Source organism: Strigops habroptila, chromosome W (genome assembly GCF_004027225.2).
Source record: "Strigops habroptila isolate Jane chromosome W, bStrHab1.2.pri, whole genome shotgun sequence".
NCBI classification, from domain to species: Eukaryota; Metazoa; Chordata; class Aves; order Psittaciformes; family Psittacidae; genus Strigops; species Strigops habroptila.
In genome coordinates, this window is record NC_044301.2 from 23053066 (window position 1) to 23059065 (window position 6000).

Genomic DNA, 6000 nt, shown 5'->3' on the forward strand with positions numbered 1-6000 from the left:
TCACAGAATGTTACTTGCCTGTAAGCAGGTTTTTTGTTCATTTGTTTTTTTCAATGTACTTCTACTGCAAATTAATTCCAAACTTTTTGTTACAAAGGTTTTGACATAAGGGATACTGGGAAAGAAATTTAGCTTGAGGAGTTAAAATTTTTCTCTGGCAGCCTAGACAAACACTGTGTTTTATTTTCTGTACCTTAAAATATTAATTCCGGTATTCTAATTTGGACATTCTGTGTAATTTTACCCAAGTGGCTGATGAGTGCATTTGATGAGTCATCTAACAGAAACACGGGAAATCCCATTTGGAATAAGCAAACAATTCATTTATTCTGCTGTCTTATATTTGACAGTAGCCTGACAGAAAAGATGGAAGTTATGTCATGCTGGTTAATTTGATCCTGAATCACTGAATATGGAGTCAAAAGGGAAGAATGTTTTGGACTTTAGAGAAGTATGAAATACTCCCATCTACAGAGGCAATATCTTCAGATACACTTTCATGAACTCGTTAGCTTCTGACCAGAAGCTAGCTTAGATGCAGCAAGATTTTATTAGCTTAAGTACAGCTGTCCTGGGTTCAGCTATAGCAGTCATTTTTCTCCTGCTTAGTAGCTGGTGCAGTGCTGTGTTTTTTAACTTTCAGCCTGGGAACAATGCTGATAACACTGATGTTTTTAGTTGTTGCTAAGTAATGTTTATTCCAACCAAGGACTTTCTCAGTCTCATGCTTTGCCAGGGAGGAGGGGAAGCCAGGAGGAAGCAGAGACAGGACACCTGACCCAAACTAGCCAAAGGGGTATTCCATACTATGGCACGTCATGCCCAGTATATAAACCGGGGGGAGTTACCCGGAAGGCCCAGATCACTGCTCGGGTTGGGCTGGGTATCGGTCGGCAGGTGGTGAGCAATTGTATCCTCTCCCCTTGTTATTTCACTAATCATTATTATCATTGGTGGTAGCAGTAGTGGTTTTGTATTATACCTTAGTTGCGGGACTGCTCTTATCTCAGTCCGTGGGAGTTACATTCTTCCGATTCTCCTCCCCATCCCTCCGGGAGCGGGGGGAGGAAGGGGGGGAGTGAGCGAGCGGCTGTGTGGTTCTGAGTTACCAGCTGGGCTCAAACCACGACACAGCACAATGTGAACAGAGAGTCATGGTGCTTTTGGATTAATGAGTCCTCCTGGAATAGAGTAATACCATGAACAGTTCTGCTGAGTCCAGACTGGTTTGCCAGCACAGCACAAAGTTTAATAACACCCTTACTGTTGCTTGTGTATGTTTGGGCACACTGGATACTGTACTCCCCATGCTACTTGGGACTTCTTCAATGAAGTTATCTATTACCCTTAATAAAGGGGAGCTGATCATAATTATAAAGATATTTTAGGGTTAACTAGATGATAAAAGGTTAGATGCTAGTCAACTTGGAGGACAGAAAACAACAAAAAAAAAAGGGGCAGAATCTTTCTATATAGGCCATTTTGATTCTAGGATGAAATTCCTGATGAATAATTAGGCTTCTATAGCCTCTTCTTTAGTTCCCAGAATACCTGTTATATTTGTACTGAGACAGCATAGCTATGAACCTGAAGTACCAACTCTGAAGTGGTGGATAGCAGTGTGCCTCTCTACATGGAAATCTAATATTGTCCACTGCAAAGAATATCCCACATACCACAGAGACAACCAGAAATCAATTAAAAAAAAAAAAAAATGAATTCCCATGAGTGATTTATGCTACTGTTTTAAAAAGTGCTCTGAGAGAAATCAGCATGATTTTAAATTAGTTGATAATGCTTTAAAGAGCAAAAATGTTATTGTGAGCTAAAATAAAACCATTAAGCCCATACCTTTTAATCTTCTCCTCTTGCTTATTTGCATGCTGCTTGAGTAAGATGTTCTCATCATGTACATGAAGAAATCTGTCTTCCAGTTCCTTTTGACTGATTTGTGATACAGCTTGTTGAGCTTTTACATTCTGTGTAGTTGATGATTCTACCCAAACCAAGACAACTTTAAATTACCTTCAATACATTGAACAACATGTAATCCAAAGTCTAACTCATTTTGAAATAATGAAAAAAACCAAAGTTTTTAAGTAATTTGATATTTTACACTTGTATGAGTCTGTTGATTATCTTTTACAGATAAAAAAAAAGTAATTCAAATGATACAGCAAACAGTACATAACTAGACAGCACAAAGAAAATAGTTGAGCAAGTAACAAGGCACTGTCAAATATACTACTTAAAAAAATAAATGATCATTACCACCAAGATGCTTTCTAATCAGTTTCAAAGTTAACGTGCTCTCTTGAAGCTTGACAAGATTAACTCACAATTATGTAAATTTACTCGGATACAAGACTAAGCCCAGTAGTTCCATTCTAAGAGCAGCTGAGTAACATACCAGAATTCAATAGTACTTTTGGTTCCCATTTTGTTCAACATGCCTGGCCTTGTCCTCAGTTCAGCAAAACAAGTCCTCCTTTCTTCTGGAAGGATGAATGTTATAGCTCAATGAGATTTCCAGTTTCTAGCATTTCACAGCAGCCCCCCTCTTATAACAAGCAACATGAACATAGAATGGGTCATAGTACCTTTCATAATTTAACCCAGGTTTTGAATGGTATTTGAATTTAATTTTGTGAGTGGGAATGTCAGAAACACTTTTAGAAAGAAACTAAAGAAGCCACTGATCAAAGTCTGTAATTGTAATAAATAACAGCTGGTACAAACCTTGTAATCCTTCAATTCCAGCTGGAGTTAGATCTACATCTCTCACAGGCAGGTCCCCCACAGATTCATCAGGTGGAACAGACATGGCTTATCTATGGATAACAAAATACAAATTAAATTCTTCTCCATCTGTAACGTAAACTTGCGAGACTAGAATGAACTACAATACATCATATAAAATAAAGGAAAAAGTAATGACAGAGTCACTGAAATGACAGACTCACACATTACTGTAAATGCTTCCATCTCAATTGTGTCGCTCAGAGGAGAATCTAAACTTTCAAATTTAAAGTTATACCAGTTTTAATCCATGCACAAAATATGGCTTCTGGTACATGAGTAATGCCATTTTCCACATTTTGAATGGGACTTTGAAACAGAGGTGCTGGGGTGTTATGAAGTAATTTCAGTGTTGCCTACCATTCTCTTAGTCTTCTTTCAATCATTGTCATAAGAGAAATTCATAGAATCATAGAATCATAGAATCGTAAGGGTTGGAAAGGACCTTAAGATCATCTAGTTCCAACCCCCCTGCCATGGGCAGGGACACCTTGCCCTAAACCACGTGGTTCAAGGCTCTGTCCAACCCGGCCTTGAACACTGCCAGGGATGGAACATTCACAACCTCCCTGGGCAACCCATTCCAGTGCCTCACCACCCTCACTGTAAAGAAATTCTTCCTTATATCTAATCTAAACTTCCCCTGTTTAAGTTTGAACCCATTACCCCTTGTCCTACCACTACAGTCCCTAAGGAAGAGTCCCTCCCCACCATCCTTGTAGACCCCCTTCAGATACTGGAAGGCTGCTATGAGGTCTCCATGCAGCCTTCTCTTCTCCAGGCTGAACAGCCCCAACTCTCTCAGCCTGTCTTCATACGGGAGGTGCTCCAGCCCTCTTATCATCCTCGTGGCCCTCCTCTGGACTCGCTCCAACAGCATCATGTCCTTTTTATGTTGAGGACACCAGAACTGTACACAATACTCCAAGTGAGGTCTCACAAGAGCAGAGTAGAGGGGCAGGATCACCTCCTTCGACCTGCTGGTCACGCTTCTTTTGATGCAGCCCAGGATACGGTTGGCTTTCTGGGCTGCAAGCGCACACTGCCGGCTCATGTTAAGCTTCTTGTCAACCAACACCCTCAAGTCCTTTTCTGCAGGGCTGCTCTGAATCTCTTCTCTGCCCAACCTGTAGCTGTGCCTGGGAGTGCCCCAACCCAGGTGTAGGACCTTACACTTGGCTTGGTTAAACTTCATAAGGTTGGCATCAGCCCACCTCACAAGCATGTCAAGGTCCCTCTGGATGGCATCCCTTCCCTCCAGCGTATCAACCGAACCACACAGCTTGGTGTCGTCAGCAAACTTGCTGAGGGCGCACTCAATCCCACTGTCCATGTCGCTGATAAAGATGTTGAACAGGACAGGTCCCAACACCGATCCCTGAGGGACACCACTCGTTACAGGTTTCCAACTGGACATCGAGCCATTTACCACAACTCTTTGCGTGCGGCCATCGAGCCAGTTCTTTATCCACCGAGTGGTCCATCTATCAAATTGATGTCTCTCCAATTTAGAGACAAGGATGTCATGCGGGACAGTGTCAAACGCTTTGCACAAGTCCAGGTAGATGACGTCAACTGCTCTGCCCCTGTCCATCAGTTCCGTGGCTCCATCATAGAAGGCCACCAAATTGGTCAGGCAGGATTTCCCCTTAGTGAAGCCATGTTGGCTGTCACCAACCACCTCGTCGTTTTTCATGTGCCTTAGCATACTTTCCAGGAGAAACTGTTCCAAGATTTTGCCAGGCACAGAGGTGAGACTGACTGGTCTGTAGTTCCCTGGGTCTTCCACCTTCCCCTTCTTGAAAATGGGGGTTATATTACCCTTCTTCCGGTCATCGGGAACTTCACCTGACTGCCAGGATTTTTCGAATATGATGGACAGTGCTTTAGCAACTTCATTCGCCAGCTCCTTCAGGACCCGTGGATGGATTTCATCAGGTCCCATGGACTTGTGCACATTCAGGTTCTTAAGATGGTCTCGAACCTGACCCTCTCCTACAGTGGGCCTAAGGTCTTCATTCTCACAGTCCCTGCATTTGCTTTCCAAGACTTGGGTGGTGTGGTCAGAGCATTTGCTGGTGAAGACTGAGGCAAAGAAGTCATTAAGAACCTCAGCCTTCTCCAAATCCATGGTAGCCAGTTCTCCTGATAGCTTCTGGAGAGGGCCTACATTGTCCCTAGTCTGTCTTTTATTTGCTACGTACCTATAGAATCCTTTCCTGTTATCTTTTACATCCCTTGCCAAACTTAATTCTAGCTGGGCCTTAGCTTTCCTAACCTGGTCCCTAGCTTCTCGGGCAAGGCTCCTATATTCTTCCCAGGCTGCCTGTCCTCACTTCCACCTTCTATAAGCTTCTTTTTTCCCTCTAAGTTTCCTCAGCAGCTCCTTGTCCATCCATGGAGGTCTCCTGGCCCTCCTGCTGCACTTTCTTCTAGTCGGGATGCAACACTCTTGAGCACGTAGCAGGTGATCCTTGAATATCGACCAGCAGTCTTGGGCCCCCCTGCCCTCTAGGACTGTATCCCATGAAACCTTACTAAGGAGGTTCCTGAAGAGGCCAAAGTCTGCTTTCTTGAAGTCCAGGGCAGTGAGCTTGCTGCATGCTCTTCTCACTGTCCTGAGGATCTCAAACTCAACCGTCTCGTGATCACTAGAGCCAAGGCTGCCCTGGAGCATCACATTTCCAACCAGTCCCTCCCTGTTGGTGAGCACAAGGTCCAGCATGGCACCTCTCCTCGTCGGCTCCTCTACTGCTTGAAAGAGGAAGTTGTCTTCCACACAATCGAGGAACCTCCTGGATTGCTTGTGCCGGGCCGTACCATCCCTCCAACAGATGTCAGGATGGTTGAAGTCCCCCATGAGGACCAGGGCCTGCGAGCGTGAGGCTGCTCCTATCTGTCTGTAGAGCGCTTCATCCACAGAGTCCTCTTGATCAGGCGGCCTGTAACAGATCCCCACCGTAATGTCCCCCATTGCTGTTTTCCCTTTGATCCTGACCCACAAACACTCTGTTACCTCATCACCCGTCCCCAGACAGAGTTCCATACTCTCCAGCCTATCACTGCCATAGATAGTAACACCCCCTCCCCGTCTGCCTGGCCTGTCTTTTCTAAACAGCCTGTAACCTTCCATTCTGACATTCCAGTCATAGGAGCCATCCCACCATGTTTCTGTGATACCAATGACATCATATTCCCGTA

The 6000-nt window shown here is 44.1% G+C and overlaps 1 pseudogene; it reads right to left on the reverse strand.

Moving 5' to 3' along the window:
• LOC115619292 overlaps positions 1-2824 on the reverse strand; it is a 65298-nt pseudogene extending 62474 nt beyond the window's left edge.
• Between the last annotated feature and the right edge of the window lie 3176 nt (positions 2825-6000).